At 43.1% G+C, this 18,964-nt stretch overlaps 1 protein-coding gene and 1 pseudogene across 2 annotated transcripts in view; both read left to right on the forward strand.

Moving 5' to 3' along the window:
* RNF222 (ring finger protein 222) overlaps positions 1-18,964 on the forward strand; it is a 51,026-nt gene that overhangs the window by 20,221 nt on the left and 11,841 nt on the right. The gene's annotated exons all lie outside the window — the stretch shown is intronic.
* On the forward strand, positions 13,171-13,289 carry LOC134895965 (5S ribosomal RNA; annotated as a pseudogene).

Genomic DNA, 18,964 nt, shown 5'->3' on the forward strand with positions numbered 1-18,964 from the left:
AAACTAGAAATAAGAACAAGAAATAATTCCTTGGAAACAGTATACTTGATAATAACTAGCAAGTGATTATTTTCTGAAACTTATACTCAATATTGGATAGATAGATGTCAGAGTTGTTGCCTGACTACCATCATCTGTGGATACACCCACCCTGCTTACGCCCAGTATACAATGCCTTACTGGGCTCCAAAATTAACAAATCCACCCAAAAATCCCTATGGAAGAAAGGAACAGGTATTCCTAAACTCCGCTGCTCAAGGATCTTAATGATCCAGGTCGTGCCCTGGAGCCTGGAAGACAAGGCTGTGGCAGCGGCCTAGTCTGTGCCTGACTACACCCAAATGCTGCACACTGCCGGTACACAAAAGCAAGCACGCCTACTTTCAGGCAACCAGGTCCCTACCTTGCTAAGGAAACAGTATTGTGATTGTAAGAAGCCTCTTGGAACCACTCCAATGGATCTGAAGAATTTAGTAAAGCATTCCAACAGATGGTAGTGCGGCCTTAATGACAAATGCACTTTAATGTTATCAGTTATCAGTATTTTGCAATAATTGTTTCCAAGTATTCATAAATCAGAGCGGTGACACAATATTGTTATTTATATCTGTTTGGCTTCTGGAGCTGGATATGTCTTGTAGCAGACCAGATATAGCCACATTGGTAATGTCATAGGGTGGGTTAAATTAGGGTCACCCTGCCTCTTAAGGGCAGTACACACTGGCAGAGATGTGTGCTGAGCGATCTATCACAGGCCGCTCAACACACATTTCTCCCCCGCTCAGCATAGCGCGATGTGTGCTGAGCGAGGAGGGTGACAGGGGGGGGGGCACTCATTTCACCCAGCACCGGCGATAGCTACACGTGGGGACGCGCATCGCTATCGCTGTGGGGCTTACACACGGAGAGATCCGTGCTTAACTTCTAAGCAATCTAGTCAGATTGCTTAGATTGTAAGCACGGATCTCTCCGTGTGTACCCACCTTTAAAGTCAACTCATCCTCAGCTACAAATAGTAAAGCCACTCATTTTATGAACTCAATCAAAAGTGAGTCTATTTGGACCTCAGGGATGTTGTTACTAAAGGGCCGTATAGACGGTAGACGGGCCGATGCGGGAGAGATGTGTGCTGAGCGAACCGCTCAGCACACATCTCTCCCGCCGCTCAGCACAGCACGATCTGTGCTGAGCGTGCGGGGGGAGACGGAGGGGCCGCTCATTTCACCCAGCGGGTGAAATGAGCGACCCGCTAGATTGGCCTGCACGGCAGGCCAATCTAGCAGCAGTGATAGCGATGCGCGGGGCTGCGCATCGCTATCCCTGTAGGGGGTACACACGGAGCAATAATGCTCAAATTCTAAGCAATCTAGTCAGATTGTTTAGAATATCGCTCCGTGAGTACCCCCCCTTAACACGCTACCTAACATTTCATGTGGCTCATGGTTGAAAACAATTAACAGGTTATCCCAGAATTATGATGCTTTCCCCCTCACTGATGTATTGATTGATACATTGCTATCCTGTGATCTACAGCTAAGAAATACATAGATACTGTGCACCGCTTGGGACCCTGTCCTCGCTGCATTCATGTAGCTTTGCTGTCTCCCACAAATACACTATAATGTATTGTAATGGTATCCAGGCTATAGATCTACTCTAAAAAGGTCTACAGTCAATAGGTCAGCCACTAATAGTCGACATGCATTAGGTTGACAGGGTCAAAAGGTCAACATGTAAAAGGTAGACAGTTTAAAAGGTCAACAGGTTTAAAAGGTCTACATGAGAATGGTCAGTTGACACACACATGGTCGACACAAGTTGTTTTATTTTCATTTTTTTCTACTTTTTCATACTTTACCATCCATGTGGACTATGATTTGGAACAATAACCTGCCCAAAGCATGGCGAATGAAGCGGGCCATGGAAGGGGACACAGTGCGCTAATGAGGCTTTTTGTGGTAGAAGTGACAAAACACCCCCCTCCCAAAAAAAATGTCAATTGTGTCAACCTTTGTGTGACCATTTGCATGTTGACCTTTTGGTCCTGTCAACTTTTCTTCTGTCTACCTATTCCATGTCAACCTTTTGACCCTGTCGACCTTTTGACCCTGTTGACCTAATGCATGCCGACTGGGAGCAGAGAGCTGAGGGTGCACAATGCCTGTACATTACTAGGTCATAGCTGGATCAGTTAATAAAAAAAATGTATATTGGGACAATAGCCGACCAGTTTTCTGAGGCCAAGAGGTGCGACCTTCCAGAAAGCATATGCTCCTGGGAAAACTGAAATATAATGGTCCAAAGCTGGATGCAGTTTAAATGCAAAATGCAGACACAAATTGCATCTAATGAAAAGATTTTGCACAGCATGCAGAATGCATAGTACGTAAAATACGATTGGTGGAGCAAAACACTTTTATAGATTAATATGCACTTTAAACATATATGAATGATGTCAGTCTGATAACATGTCACATTGTTCAAGTTTTGTGGCTGTAGGAAGTCTTCTGGAGCCTCTCATTGAAAAGCTCCAGAGACTTCCGCAGTGGGGAATTTCAATTTGATTACATTAAGCACCTGCAGGTCCCATGTTAGCATGTAACGTTATCTTCTGGCCATACAGAGCCTATTTCTAACAGGGCATGTTAGGAAGTTTCCCACTGGACTTCCAACAGTTTTCTGATGTACATATGACCTTGTGTGGTAAAGAGGGTTTAAACCAGAATGTGATGATCTGAAAATATCTCATGGACTTTGGACCAAAAGACACTAAGGTTATTAACAGAAACACATCTTAGTTTAAATGGTTTATAATCAGATTATTGTAACAAACCGGTTTGGTTTGTTTCTAATGTTTAATTGACTATCTAGTATAAATATTTTGCATGGAATTTCTGGGAAATATGCCCAGCAAATAATGTTGCCTTAAGGCCCCCTAGTTGAAGAACGTCACTACTAGGACTTGCCCCTCTCTAAAAGGACTTTTAAATACTGATTAGGGATCCATTTTGGTCTTAATTAGTGGTATCCACAAGGGAGTGGCATATTAGGTTGACAAAAATCAGGTCGACATGTATCATATTGAGATGAGAATGATGATATGGCCGCAATGTTGTCATGCAGCATGTTGACATTGACCATGTTGACATTCATCATGTCTACATGGATGTTATGTTGACACGATAGGGTGTTGACCTAACGTCCCTGGCTACTTACCTCGCCCGGGTGGCTGCAGTGGCTCCAAAGGCTTTTTCCAGGTCCCAATGGTCATGTTACCAGAACTTCCGGCGGTGACTTGTGCCAAGTGGCAGATCAGGTGGGTTTTCTTCCCCTATACTGTACGTAATCCTGTTCCCTACCCCTAACATTAACCTTCCCTGTAGACCTTAATCTCTTCCCACAGGCTAACCCTAACCCATCGACATTTCACATAGCAACATTTCAGATGTCAACATTGTGAACATGTCGATATTCATAGCATGTCGAACTGGTGTCTGTGTACATGGTAACACATGTCGGCATTCTAGTGTTGACATTGTGAATGTTGACATGTTCTCTGTCAACCATGTGAATGGATCCCATCCAGGAGAGGTCTTCACATCTGTATTAGTCATCTTCACAAGTATTAGTCATAGATCTCAAGGATTTTCTTTTTTTCTCCTGGATAGGGCAGCTAATGTAGCATTATTATTTTTTTTTAAACATAAAGTTTATTGAATGGCCACAATAAGCGGAAGCAACAATGCAAAACACACTGCATATTGCATATCGTAGACAAAACATACTCAAAAACAATAAAAATCCAGCATACAGTGTAGTGTCTTAATGTTTATAATTAAAGGAGGGGACGAAAAAAGAAGGAAGAAGTGAGAAAGATCAGACACAGAAGAGATAGGAAGCGGGAGAGAAAGAGAGTGAAGTGGGTGGGTCCCAAACAAGTTAGTAGGGTTAGTCAACCATTATTGAATGGAGGGGGATGGGGGGTGGGGGGGGGGGGGGGTGAGATGAACTTCTAAAAACCTAGTAGTTTTGTTAAGTCCATACTATCATTTGGCATACAACGCTGATCTTAAAGTACAACATTTGTTTATTGTTATTTGTTACTGCAATAGCTGTTGCCTGGCTCAATTTTTTTTTTTACACTCCCCACCTTCTCTTTCTTTCACTCTTCCCCCGCCCCACCCCTCTACATCCATGCCTCTCTCTCACTTTTCTTTCTCCACTCTTTTCCCACTGATCCCCACCTTAATACTTTCTACCCATCTTTCCTTCTCCCTCCCACATTGTCTTTCTCTATCACCACCCCTTCACTATATCCAATGCATCACTGACACTGGTGGGAGGGATAAGAGGTCATTAGATCCAATGAGATGAAATAATTTTTTATCAGCAGCCAATTTTATTTTATAGATTTGCTCTTGTTAAAAGGTTTTGTTAGACATAAATTATGGATCACCTGATAATCTCAAGCAGTGGGAGTTTATCTCATAGACAAATTATCCCACGCCACCCAATTACAGGTACATATATGTATATCCTGTCCATTATCCAAAATGTTGACCTGAATTTTGGATTTCTCTATCCAACACCACTTGTACTGCTGCCCTCTGGTGGCCTCTTATTCTCTCATAACTCTTGTTTTGGGGGTCAACAAGGTAGTGTTCCTTCTTTCCCGATGCTGTTCTTTCTGATTCTTACCCCCAGAACGCTCTTTACCATTCTCATTCAGTTGAGATTCATACCGTTCACCTATTTTACCCCATTTATCTTTGCATTGCAGTCATCTGTCTCCCCTCAGATCCTGTCTCCAAATTTCTGCATAACTTTGCTACTTGGCTTTTATACTTCCTCTCTTCTGACTTTCCCTTCCTATTCTTTGGTGACTTAAATACTCCTATTGATGTTCCCACAGACCTCTCCACTTGTATATATGTCTCTCCCCATACATCTGTTGGTCTCTTTCAATGGACCTCCAGCATATTTGGTGTCATAGCGCTATGAAAATTAGCAGAATTATACAAAGAAGATATGTATAAGTTATAAATATCTTCTTTGTATTATTCCACTAATTTTTTATAGTCAAAACTATGACAGGTATGACAGGGAAGGCACTTCCTCCCCTGACTGCACGTCCCTGATGATTACTCATCTATAGCAGTGGTTCTCAAACTCAGTCATCAGGACCTCAAACAGTTCACGTTTCCCAGGTCATCTGGCAGGTGCACTGTGTATCACCATCTGTCACATTTTAGAAATCCACTGGAGACCTGAAAAACCTGAACTGTGTGGGGTCCTGAGGACCGAGTTTGAGAATCTATAGTTATTCCGCATCATAGCGAATCCATGTGCAGTGCTGCCGCTCCCCCATTATCTTTAACCACTTAACTGACGATTTTTCCCTTCAAAAGCGTTAACATTGGTTTTTAAAATGTATTTTATTTAATAAAGTTGAAAAAGTATTTTTTAAAATATTTAAACCTTATATTATGCACATCTGCAGAACGGATCTCCTCGTCAAAAACGGGGGGACAGGGTGGGACGGCGCAGTTGCATGAAATCTGACCATGCCAGTAAAGTGTTAAGGGGGGTACTCTCGGAGCGATATTCTAAGCAATCTGACTAGATTGCTTAGAATATCAGCATGATCGCTCCGTGTGTAGCCCCCTCAGCGATAGCGATGCGCGGCCCCGCACATCGCTATCGCTGCTGCTAGATTGGCCTGCATGCAGGCCAATCTAGCTGGTCGCTCACTTCACCCGCTGGGTGAAGTGAGCGGCCCCTCCGTCTCCCCCCGCACGCTCAGCACAGATCGCGCTGTGCTGAGCGGCAGGAGAGATGTGTGCTGAGCGGTTCGCTCAGCACACATCTCTCCTGCATCGGCCCGTGGGTACTGGGCTTTAAAGACTATTATTTTTAAAGATAGCATACCTTTAGACACAGCCTTTAGGCACCAAAACCACTAACGTTTAAAATGAGCACTACAAAATATATTATTTATTATATATGAATGGCCAGGCTTACCATACTATCCCTTCAAACCAGAACACTCATGAATTGCACAGGTATACTTTGTGAAATGCGGGCTAAAAGTAAGCCTGCCACAGAACCTGTGTAATTCACGAGGGTCCCGGTCTAAAGGGATAGTATGGTAAGTCTATAGAATGGCTATACAAGAAGCAATGTTTCTGCACAAAGTTTCCGCATGAGCTGTTATATGTAATGTGAAACCAGATAGGATTTATTTATTTAGTTTGTCTTACAAATTCTGACTAATGGTATTATGACCCAGTTTTATTTTTGCTTGTATGTTGAAACTATTATAGCATCATTTTTGGAATGCCATTGTATTGTGTTGACTTGTTAAGTAATTAACTATTATTCATGCACCTTGGCATTTAATCTGTGTGTATGTCTGGCAAAGTACTTGGTACTGTACTTGTCTGACTGGATAACCTGTGATACTGTTTAATATGTACTGTACAGTATATACAGTGTAGCTATACCGTAGGGCAGTAGGAAGTCTCTTTTGTAGTCTAGGTTGAAAGCGAAGCTGTGGTTTGATTAATGTGACCACACCTCTATACGGGAGGAGGGTGTGGTTCAAGGACTAAACAAAAATCCAAGGATTTACAAAGAGTGCAGCATATGACACTCTCCATGTGGTACAACAGACTGACAGAATCTTCTGGGCCCAACTAGGTACTAATTTGTACCCAAGACTGACAGAAGCATCTCAGCCCAACCAGGTAAGTCATACAGTATGTATCTATTTCTGAGAAACAAATTTAATATACAGAAAAGAGCTCCTCGTCTCAGTATACTTTTTTGACTTTTGTTTGTAACTTCTGGAGTGGAAGAAAAAAGTTTCTGCCAATGTTCCTATGTAGAAGACACAGTCATTGCCATCAGTGTAACTTGTGAACTTATTCTTAATCTCAATACTGCTTAGGTGCCCAGATTCTTCATTATACAGAATACAGGGTCCTAATTATCACATTTCAAAGCAGCCACAATTTTACATGTCGTACAGTTCTATATTACCCTATATTACAGTTGTAATATAAGGCAGCAAATTTATATACCGAACTTACATTATAGTTATTTCTTAGTACATTTGTATAAAACTTTTAATAACTAAAACCACTTTACTGACATTGTTTATGACAAAAGTTACTTCAAAATTTAAAAACATTAATATCGGACCTAGGAAGAATGAGTGTCAGGAAAATGTCAAATAAGTTTATCAATAGGGCTCAATCCAATTAGACGAGTTCTCCCACGAGTTCTCTCATGGTTCAAGTAAGTGCGACTGTATGTCGCACTTATGGTATTGCCACCAGACTCGCAGATTTTTGTTGGCAGCGCTATAGGACTGCGTACAATAATCTGTGAGTCCGGGGTAAGAACGGGCTGTGAGGGGGGTGAGTTATGATGCTGTTGCCGACATTTCTACACCGTTGCAACAGCAACAGCAACTCGTCCCCTTTGATACTTTCATATTACAGTAGTAAGCTGTGGAAATTGGCAAATATTACTGACCACTGTTCTTCTAATTGGCATACAGTATGGGAATGTCACAATATTTTGACTACATTTTTTGTAAATTTAGTCACAATTTGATATCCTTCTGAAGGGTATGGATCGAAGGGTCAATAGTCAGAAGGTCGACAAAGTCTAGTTTGAAACCAAATGGTCGACATGCACAAGGTCAACATGGTGAAAAGGTCAAAATGTTCGACAGGTTGACACGGAAATGATTGCCACATGAAAAGGTCAACATGAGTTTTTGATGTGTTTTTTTTTGGTCAATATTTGCTTTCCAACACGTGGACTCCCAGTTAGTGCACCGCGTTCCCTCACATGGCTCACTTCACTTGCCATGTTTCGGGCAAGGTGCCTCGCTCCACTCGGCACAGGTTACTATTCCCAATCTTAGTCCATGTAGATGGTATAGTATGAAAAAGTCCTAAAAATGAGAAAACAAAAACAAAAAACAAAAAAACACAAAAAACTCATATGCTGTGTCGACCATTATCATGACGACCATTTTAACCTGTCAACCTTTTGACCATGTCGACCATATGCATGTCAACCATTTGATGTCGACTTATTGCTTGACGACCTTTTAACTGTCAACTTATCATCCGGATACCCTCCTGAAAGTACTCTACAGGCATCAATGACTTCAGAGTTAGTTTAGAAATAATTAGCTCTTGCACCAAAAGGAGATAAAACTAATTTCCGAGCTTTAGTGGAATTACTGGTTATGTCTACCTGTAGAGAGCTACTTTTCAACCCTGTGTGACATGGCGCCAATTTTATGGCTACGTTTTGAAACCAAGGGCGGGATGCAACAAGGCTGATTTTGTGGTCAAACCTCCAAAAATGCAGTTTTCTGAGCTTTGACCGCTTTTCTCATGTTCACCATTCTTTGGCATGCGATATATTCCGGAGCTTGGACGCGGTGGACAACTATAGAAGCCTATAGAAACCAATAGGCTTCTTTCCACATAACCTCCTTAGAGGGATCCAATCAGATGCCCCCTCAGCACCCCTGTGGCGCATGTGCCACTTGCTGCATATGCAGAAGGACTTCTGAGTCCTAAACCAGGAAGTCCGTCTGTCGCGAAGGACAGCTCTTACCGGGAGAGCTGCCCTTTACTAAATCTTCATGCATACAGCATTAATAAGCACCAATATGCATGTGAGTGGTGGGTCATGCATCCCATCCCTTATCCCCTAAATGCTGCTTCTAGCTTTAATCATAGAGAAAAGTTAATATAACATAGTCATTTGTCAATAAAAATTGACATTTTAAGTAAATGCTTAAAGGCATATGTCTCGGTAGTTAATAAATTATTGGTAACAGTAATGTTAATACATAGTTATCAATATAAATTATTTTAATGGAATGACAACCCTATAACGGAGTCCCAGGGGCGTTTTAAGAGAGGAGGTGACCCGCGTGCAGACTCTGTTGCGGACCTCCTACTCTCCGACAGCATGTAGACTCTGGCATAATGCTAAACTCTACTGAGCATGCGCAAGTCTCCGGGATGATGGCGCCCGCGCCTTGTTCCCGGGAGCATCTCCAGTGTGCAAATCACTCAGAAATGGTCGCGTCATGGGGCCCTTGTGCACCGTACACACTGCACCCATTATAGAAATGCCTATGCTGAGTCCATAGTGTAACAAGCTAAAGGGTTATAACATTTACCTTCTATGGGCAGATTTAGGGGGACATGTACTAAGCAGTGATAAAAGAGGAGAAGTGAGCCAGTGGAGAAGTTGCCCATTGCATCCAATCAGCATTGAAGTAACATCTATAATTTGCATACTATTCAAGTATATAGAGCAGCTGATTGGTTGCCATAGGCAACTTCTCCACTTTTATCACTGCTTAGTAAATGTCCCCCTTAATTCCAAATGATGCGTCTTTGCGATGTGTGGCTGCGCACTTTGCCTGGAATTACAATAAAGTAATATTTCTCATTTACCTGTGTAACCAGAGCTGGATAAAGGGCCACATGGGCCTGGAGCTTAAAATGTTCAAGGGCTAACTGTGAGATGCAGAGGAGTGGGCGGGGCCAGAGCCACGTGGGTGTATACACCTCCTACACTATCAGCTCCACTGTTTCCCTAAGTATATAACAATATAAAAATGTCATACATTTCTGACAAAAATAGAAAAACTGTTTTAATGCTTATGATTTATGGCTGACTGTGGCCAGGTGGGTAGCTGGTTATCATTATGCTGCAGTGATGGTGGGCCTATTTTTATGTGGAGGCCTGGAGCTGGAGCTCTATCCGCCCCATTGTTAATTTGGCCCTGTGTGCAACCCCTATGGGAGTGTGATGTAAAATGAGCAATGTTACTATCACATTTTGCTGCTATTCTTAACATTTTGACACCATTTGAGCTGCACATTTATAGCCATTTGTGACTTACATACACGGACACCCAACAGCCGACTAGTGGTCATACCTCCAATTACAGCCGATGTTTTAGACGTTATAAAAACCTAGTCTTAACAATTGAACTTTCTGTTATGTTCAGCTCTTTTCTTATTAGTAGTGAGAGTTCTCCCTTCAAAAGGAAGAAACCAACCTACTTTGTGATGCCCCCCACTCTCAACCATTTGCTTCAGATGAAGTGTCCTTCACAGAGCCGGCCCTAGGCATAGGAAAACTAGGCAAATGCCTAGGGCATTTGGAATGCCATGGGGCACAAGCAGCTTCTGCTGATTAAAATGATATGCAGCATGCCTATATTCTGTGTGTGACTGCGGCTCTATCTGCATACAAAATGCATTACTAGTGTGTGGAATTATGTGTATAAGGTGTACTACAGTACTTTGTGGCGTAATGTATAGAAAGGGCACTACTGTGTGGTCTAATGTATATAAATAGCAATATGGTGTGGTGTAATGTGAAAAAGGGGCTCTACTGTGAGGAGTAACGTGGTACTACTGTGTGATGTAACTTGAATAAGAGACACTATTGCATGATATAATGTGAATAAAGTTGCAGTACTGTGTGGCGTAATTTCAACTTGGGGTATTATTGTGTGGCCATGCCCCTTCCTAGCAAGAATATGCACCGTTTTTGGCTGCGCTCCGAATGTGCACACTGTTCCTATTTAAAATATAGGGGGTAGAAGCACCAAAATGAGGACTGCTATGGGTGAGGGGTGATGGTGCTGGAAAAGGGGTACAGAGTTAGAGGCGGAACTTGTGTCTGTGCAAGGGGGCACAAGCCAAAATCTTGCCTAGGGCCTCATATTGGTTAGGGCCGGCTCTGGTCCTTCAGTAGGAACAACTTGCAATACATATAGTACTACTGTGAATAATTGGGGGCAGAATGGTATACACATTTTGTTTTATTAGATGTATTCATTGCTGACTGGATACTATGTTCAGCACTACAAAATATTATTACAGGTTGAGTATCCCTTATCCAAAATGCTTGGGACCAGGGGTATTTTGGATATCGGATTTTTCCGTATTTCGGAATAATTGCATACCATAATGAGATATCATGGTGATGGGACCTAAATCTAAGCACAGAATGCATTTATGTTTCATATACTCCTTATACACACAGCCTGAAGGTCATTTTAGTCAATATTTTTTATAACTTTGTACATTAAATAAAGTGTGTGTACATTCACACAATTCATTTATGTTTCATATACACCTTATACACACAGCCTGAAGGTCATTTAATACAATATTTTTAATAACTTTGTGTATTAAACAAAGTTTGTGTACATTGAGTCATCAAAAAACAAAGGTTTCACTATCTCACTCTCACTCAAAAAAGTCCGTATTTCGGAATATTCCGTATTTCGGAATATTTGGATATGGGATACTCAACCTGTATTATTATTATTATTATTATTATTATGGGGGGGGGGTATTTATCAAAGCAAGGAGAGAGATAAAGTGGAGATCTAAAAAGCACTAACCAGACAGCTCCTAAGGGCTGTAGCACACGCTCCGGTTTTCCCCGGATGGCAAAATGCGGTCCGAACCCGGAAGTGAACAAGCCCTACGGGTGAAACGCGTCTTCCACCGAAAGGACCATTCACGGAGAGTTTTTTGGCACCAGTCCTCTCACCTAACGATGCTCCGACACTCATCTCCCTCCTGACCTCCCAGTCTGTAGTACCGTAAGCCAGCATCTGTCCTGTGAATACATCTCACAGGCAGCAACGTATTATCTCTGCATATCCATACTCTATATATATCTATATATCTTATATATGCACTGGAGTTGATATCTTGGTATTTAGATTGCTGGATCTTGCAGGTATTGTGCTTTATCACAAATAGAGGCTAAAGGGGGGTACTCACGGGAGAGATGTGTGCTGAGCGATCTTAACACAGACCGCTCAGGACACATCTCTCACCCCGCTCAGCACAGCGCGATGTGCTGAGCGAGGGGGAAAGCCGACGGGGGGCCGCTCACTTCACACAACGGTGAAGTGAGACCCCGCTAGATTGAGCCTGCATGCAGGCTCAATCTAGCACCGGCGATAGCGATGCGCGGGACCGCGCATCGCTATCGCTGGAAGGCATACACACGGCAGATCCGTGCTTAAAATCTAAGCAATCTAGCAAGATTGCTTAGATTTTAAGCACGGATCTCTCCGTGTGTACCCCCCTTTAGGCAGATGTACTAAGCCTTGAGGCTAAATGTAATAGCCTGCAAACTGCCAGAGATGCAGGACTTTGGGGGTCATTCCGAGTTGATCACATGCTGCAACTTTTTGCAGCCCATGCAATAATATAGTCGCCGCTTATGGGGGAGTGTATTTTAGCTGTGCAAGTGTGCAAACGCTTGTGCAGGGGAGCTGTACAAAAACATTTTGTGCAGTTTCTGAGTAGGTCTGAACTTACTCAGCCACTGCGATCACTTCAGCCTGTCTGGTCCCGGAATTGACGTCAGACACCCGCCCTGCAAACGCCTGGACACGCCTGCGTTTTCCTCTCCACTCCCAGAAAATGCTACATTGTCCCATTGTCGTGTGATTTTCAGCACCTGGCTGATACCCTTGTGTCAAGACTGTTTGAATTTACTGATAGGGTGCTCAATCACAAACTGGGACAAGTGTATTGTTACACTGTCCCGTTTATTGCGTTTTTTTTAGCATTTTCCTTGAAATTGACAACAAAATCTTCTGACTTTATTTCTGGGTCATTCTGGACAATACTTAGCATTGTACTAATTATTCATTTTGTCTGTGAGGATCAGGTTTTCTATGTTAATTATCGTGCTAACAATAGCACTTGGTGTCAAGAGCTTAATATTATCTATGGTGACATATATTTCTAAGAATCTGACTTGACGTTTTATGCAGTATATTTTCACTGTATTGTTTTTTCATTGTATTATCTTATCATACAATTAGTGAGAAGAAATTCAGCATTCCTTGACCTCTCTTTCCCTCTTTCTATCATTTTCCGTGGACTCTCATCTTCGATCCAGGGCGCACAATACCACGGACGTGGGATTTGTTGCGCCGTGCCTAACATCGAAAGCAGATCCACATTCTTCTACGTACTTTTACCTATTTATAATTTTTTCTTTCCTTGAATACTAGATCTTTATCTCTTTACTAATTTCCTATATAGGTGCACTCTGATTGGTATACAGATCACATAGCTCCTCTACTATCATACCACGCTGCTAATGCCCGATCTCGTCCGATCTTGGAAGCCAAACAGCGTCAGGCCGGGTTAGTACCCGGAGAGGAGACTTCCTGTGAATACCTGGTGTTGTAGAGTAGGAATCAATTTCCTCTTTATGTGAAATGTGACGCCAACAGCAGTATCACCACTGACTTTTTTCTCTCTTCATCCATTTATCTTCTATACAGACGTTTAACGTCTAGTCTATAATAATACACACTTGTTACCTGTCATCTGTTAGGTGTTTGTCATTGGTGACCAATATATTCCATCATATTGACTCAATTCAAGGGGTCCTATTTGGATATACCTATTACTATTTTCGTGACCACTCCGCGGTCCCATCAATACAGAAATTCTGTACTGGTCAGGGGAAATGGGGGTAAGACAATTAAGTGTCTACAACCTTTCTAATCACTTTTTGTGAAAAAAGACCAGAACATTTAAAAAAAATTTCATAAATGTCTTTATTTCTTATGGATCATTCACGTGGGTAATTATATTTTAAAACTGTACTAATAAAAATCATGTTTTAAATACTTTGTTTCATATACTATAGGAATTTTCCCTCATAGCTTAAGAGTGCACCCACACAAGAGCCTTCTTTCTCTCCTCTTCTTAGTACATGTACTTTCTGGCTCTGGGCGCACCACCAACTAGGACAGTATTTCAAATAAAAAATTATATATCATTTTTTCTCCCCAATGTTAAGGGTTACAATCGTCCAAATTTGTTTTTTTTTCACTTATGATGATATTGCTTTGACCTGTGCGCGATCGCCCTTTTCTCTACTAAGTCTAGAGCTACTCAGAAGCTGCACAAACTGTTTTTGCAGAGCTCGGCTGCACATGCGTTCACACTTCTGCTAAGCTAAAATACACTCCCCAGTGGGAGGCGGCATAGCGTTTGCACGGCTGCTAAAACTAGCCAGCGAGCGATCAACTCGGAATGAGGGCCAGTGAGCGAGGTTTATTCCCCACCACCACCTCCTTGTTGCCACATTGGGCCTGATTCAGGTTTGAAAGCAAAGCAAAAAAGCACACAACTGGGCAAAATTGTGTTGCATTGCAGGTGGGGCAGATGTAACAAGTGCAGAGAGTTAGATTTGGGTGGCTTATATTGTCTCTGTGCAGGGTAAATATTATTTTATTTTTACACTGCAATTTAGATTTTAGTTTGGACACACCCCACCCAAATCTAAATCTCTCTGCACATGTTACATCTGCCCCTCCTGCAATGCAGTATGGTTTTGCACAGTTGTGTGCTTTTTTGCTTTGTTAACAACCCTGAATCAGTCCCAATGTGGCAACAAGGAGGTGGTGGGCGACCCTGCAGCTTGGTGGATTGAGATGTTTGTGTCTGTGTCAGACTGGAGCATTTGATTAGGATTAGTTTTACGATGATCAAACGGGATGCCTATCACTTGTCATAGTCTTGGGTGGGAGGTTTTCATTTATTCACCCTATAATCCGGACCCTGGGGGTAATTCAGACCTAATCGCTGCTGTGTGCGTTTTCGCACAGCGGGCGGTCAGGTCCAAACTGCGCAAGCGTATGCACCGCAATGCGCAGGCGTGTCGCACGGGTACAAAGCAGATTGCCGCTCAGCGATAGGTTTGTTCGACGGATCCGTTCGCACGGGCGATCGCATAGAGATTGACAGAAAGAGGGCGTTTGTGGGTGTCAACTGACCGTTTTCAGGGAGTGTCTGGAATAAAAGCAGGCGTGTCCATGCGTTTGCAGGGAGGGTGTCTAATGTCAATTTCCGGTCCTGGACAGGCTGATGTGATTGCAGCGGGTGAGTAAGTCCTGGGCTGCGCAGACACTGCACAAGATCTGTTTGTACAACTCTGCTACACATTAGTACGCACACTTGCACAGCTAAAATACACTCCCCCTGTAGGCAGGAACTATCTGATCGCAGCAGTGCAAAAATCGCTTGCTCTGATCGCTTGGTCTGAATAAGGCCCTAAGTCAGAGGTTCCCAAACTGTGTGCCGTGGCTCCCTGGGGTGCCTCGGGACACTTGCAGGGGTGCCCTGGGTTGGTGGTCCAGGACCAATTCAAATTATTCATGGTCAAAATAATAGGCAAAACCAGTGCTGGTGGCTGCCAGTCATAAAATATGTGGCCAAACAGAAGCAAATCTTGTCCCTCACCACACAACTGACCCTAAGGATGACATATAAACGCGATATACTTCAAGTAATATTTCTTTCTAAATTTCTCAATAAGAAATTTTTGGCCTACGGGTGCCGTGAAGAAAATTCTGATATTCTAGGGCGCCGTGATTCAAAAAAGTTTGGAAACCACTGCCCTAAGTTATAAAAGTTTCTGTGTGGAAAACATAATGGAAGTAATCAGCGGTGGATTGGGACGGTGGGACGCCGGACCAGATTCCGTTTGGCTGGTCCGTGCATCCCCTCAGTGGCCGCCGTCATGCCCCATGCTGGCTGGCAGCCGCGATCGGAGCTTAGTTCCGATCGCGGCAGCGTTAGCCCAGCACAGGCCTGCAGTCACCATGGAGATCGGCTGTGGAGAGCGGCCATGGAGGCAGCGGCGGATCCCTCCCCTTCTCTCCTCCCCAACCCCTGCATGTTGGGAGCTGCAGTGACATCCAGGAGGTGGCGTGATGGGGGAGCTGCTGCTGGTGTGGGTAGCAACTTTGCTGGGGAGTTTGATGGCCCCGGGCAGCTAGGAGCTCAGAGGAGAGGCTGGAGGAGAAGGAGTGGCCAGTCCCAAGGTAAGCTCAGCAGCTCCATAGGCTGTGTGGTGTTTTTGTGGGCTGTCACTGATCAGTTGGAGGGGGGAGCCTCACGTTACGTATAAGAGTATAACGTGCTCTGCCTGGCGCAAAGTGTAGAGCGTGCTCTGCCTGGCGCAAAGTGTAGAGCATGCTCTGCCTGGCGCAAAGTGTAGAGCGTGCTCTGCCTGGCGCAAAGTGTAAAAATGTTCTTTACCTGGTGCAATGTGTATAATGTGCTCTGCCTGGCGCAAAGTGTATAATGTGCTTTACCTGGGGCAATGTGTATAATGTGCTCTGCCTGGTGCAAAGTGTTTACCATGCTCTACCTGGCACAAAGTGTAGAATGTGCTCTATCTGGCGCAATATGTATAACATGCTCTACCTGGCGCAGTGTGTATAGGAGGTTCTATCTGGTGCAATGTGCATAAGCGGCACTACTATGTGGTGTAATGGGAATTGGCACTATTTTGTGGCCACGCCCCTTCCCCATGATGTCATCGCGCACCGCACATCATTTCAGTCTGTACAGGGGGCGTGAATGACCACGCCCCCTCTACGAAGCCACGCCCCCTAATGCCGCCCGGGGCGCACAGAGCCCCAGAACCGGCCCTGAATGGCTTGTTATTGGAACAGTGAGTATGATGTCGTTTGAATATAGGTAAAGTCCAGGTTAATAGCAGTGGTGAAATTAACATGAAGAAATCCGGATTTAAACAAAGCAGAAGAAAATAACATACCAAAAATCTAGGAACCAGGCAGGGGTGGAAACAGACTGCAAATAATAACTCTGGAATGCAGATATTGCTCCAGCAGGGCTAGAAGTCTTGTAACAAAGCATAGGTAATAGGCCCTACTCACTGGGTGATATTTCTCAAAGATATGAACGATCTCGTTCATTAATGAACGAGATACCGTTCATATCTTTGAGCGCTCGTTCATCGCTGGTGCCCCGTCGGCAGTGCATGCAGGCCAATATGGACGATCTCATCCATATTTGCCTGCACTTCTATGGAGCCTGCACTTCTATGGAGCCGTATCCACCGTCAGGCAGCTCGGCGGCGGATCGTTAAATGTGTATGGGTTCTTACCACCAGACTACAGGAAGTATTTCCGAGATGCAGGTATGGCAGAAACAGGCCAGAATAACTGGAGAGAGCCTAGTCACAATCCACATGGAAACACAATGATCTGCCCATGAATGCTAGTAAGCTGGACCAAAATAGCAGCACAAGGTGTTGGCCACAGCTGCTCACAATCAGGTAATTAACCTGCAGGGACAGAGTGTGCAACTGCCATTCAGACCTCTGGCAGCTAGTGAGACCCCTAGAGGCAGGAAGGAGACATAATACAAAGCTACACAAAAATACAGACATTCCTGACACACAGATTTACTGGCCTCGGCTACGAAGATGAGACAGCCATTCTGAGAAGCCCTAAGCTAACTCAGATGGCCAATGGCGCAACCAGTGTGTGCAATGCTGCAACACTAGCTGCGGAATAAGCATATATTCACATCATTGTTGCGTCCAAAGACGCAGTAGCAATGCAAATAGAGTACAACTCCGAAACATTCCTATAGATTGTAAGCTCCACTGGGGCAGGGACTGACGTGAATGGCCAAGTATTCTCTGTACAGCGCTGCAGAATATGTGTGCGCTATATAAATAACTGGTAATAAATAAACAAAGTCTTCCCAGATTATAGTGATCTGAACAGGGCTTCCACTCTGCAGCAGATAGACTGTGAGTTTGCTGTTGGATCTACTGCGGAATAGACGGTTGAAATCCAATGGATATCAATGATGGATTTCAAATGACAGTCAAAACTGATGCATAGTAAAAGATGGTTTTTAATTCTGAAATCCGACGTCAATATACATGTCAGTTTCAATCGGACGGAACATCCAATGGTTAATAAATGTACCCCTAGTCTGTCTTTTGCATCTAAAGAATTTAGGTAAACTGGCACTGAGGGTACTAGATAATCCTCTTCTAATGTCAACATGGTATGTTTGGCATACGATTCGCAATAAGTGTGCTTCTTATTCATTGTCCCTCCCTCTGTTGGGTACAATGGTCATTACGTCACTGGCAAAACATTTTCTGACCTTAAGCGAGTCAGCAATTCTGCAAACACTCTGTTTGTGACCTCCGAAGAAATGTTTTATAGAACGTTTCACTGTCACCTAATTGACATTTCATCATCTTCAGGTTGCCCTAAGTCTAATAGATCAGGTGCATTCCTGTATCATTGTTTCTGGGATTGTTTTCCCATTAAGAAATTTTGGGATCAAATTAAACAATTTGCTCTTTCAGAAAGAGTTACCTATTTACCATTAACTCGTGAATGGTCAGTGTTCGGCGTTTTGACAACACAAGCCAAGATACAGGTTGAGTCTCCCTTATCCAAAATGCTTGGGACCAGAGGTATTTTGGATATGGGATTTTTCCGTATTTTGGAATAATTGCATACCATAATGAGATATCATGGTGATGGGACCTAAATCTAAGCACAGAATGCATTTATGTTACATATACACCTTATACACACAGCCTGAAGGTAATTTTAGCCAATATTTTTTATAACTTTGTGCATTAAACAAAGTGTGTCTACATTCACACAATTCAATTAAGTTTCATATACACCTTATACACACAGCCTGAAGGTCATTAATACAATATTTTTAATAACTTTGTGTATTATACAAAGATTGTGTACATTGAGCCATCAAAAAACAAAGGTTTCACTATCTCAATCTCACTCAAAAAAGTCCGTATTTCGGAATATTCCGTATTTCGGAATATTTGGATATGGGATACTCAACCTGTATTACCTGGTTATTGTAACATAAGTTGCTTTTGATACACTCAGCCGTGGTGAGAACATGTATTCTCCAGGAATGGATATATTCTACTCACCCCTCTCTGCAAATGTTCAAGGATAAATAATTGTATGTGTTTAAGATGGACGGGATGGAAACGTCTTTGCATAAAGAACAAGAATAGACATTTTGTTCTGTTTGGGGGT

The sequence above is a fragment of the Pseudophryne corroboree genome, chromosome 3 (genome assembly GCF_028390025.1).
Source record: "Pseudophryne corroboree isolate aPseCor3 chromosome 3, aPseCor3.hap2, whole genome shotgun sequence".
NCBI lineage: Eukaryota > Metazoa > Chordata > Amphibia > Anura > Myobatrachidae > Pseudophryne > Pseudophryne corroboree.